The sequence below is a fragment of the Poecilia latipinna genome, unplaced genomic scaffold (assembly GCF_001443285.1).
Source record: "Poecilia latipinna isolate Pla-1442-1.1 unplaced genomic scaffold, P_latipinna-1.0 Scaffold933, whole genome shotgun sequence".
NCBI lineage: Eukaryota > Metazoa > Chordata > Actinopteri > Cyprinodontiformes > Poeciliidae > Poecilia > Poecilia latipinna.
This window is the reverse complement of record NW_015113549.1, coordinates 282,135-282,421: the sequence shown is the minus strand read 5'-3', so window position 1 is coordinate 282,421 and position 287 is coordinate 282,135.

The following is a 287-nucleotide window of genomic DNA, read 5'->3' as shown; positions in this document are numbered from 1 at the left end:
TCTCGAGACCGGTCTCGAGACCAAGACCGATCTCGAGTACTACAACACTGCTTAAGACCACAGGAGAATTAAATATTTCCTTGAACTTTATGAGTATTTTTAGGGAAAAAAGGGTTCTTTTGAGGAACTTACCGGGACTTTCTTACATCCTGTAATGTATGTTAATTTACTGAAACTTAGGCAAAACTTGTGAAAGTTCTAGGTTACTTTCTGAATCTTACCGGTACTTTCATAAGAGGTTCCTTTCAAAGTGATTTTGTACAATTTATGAAGAAACTTTCCTAGAA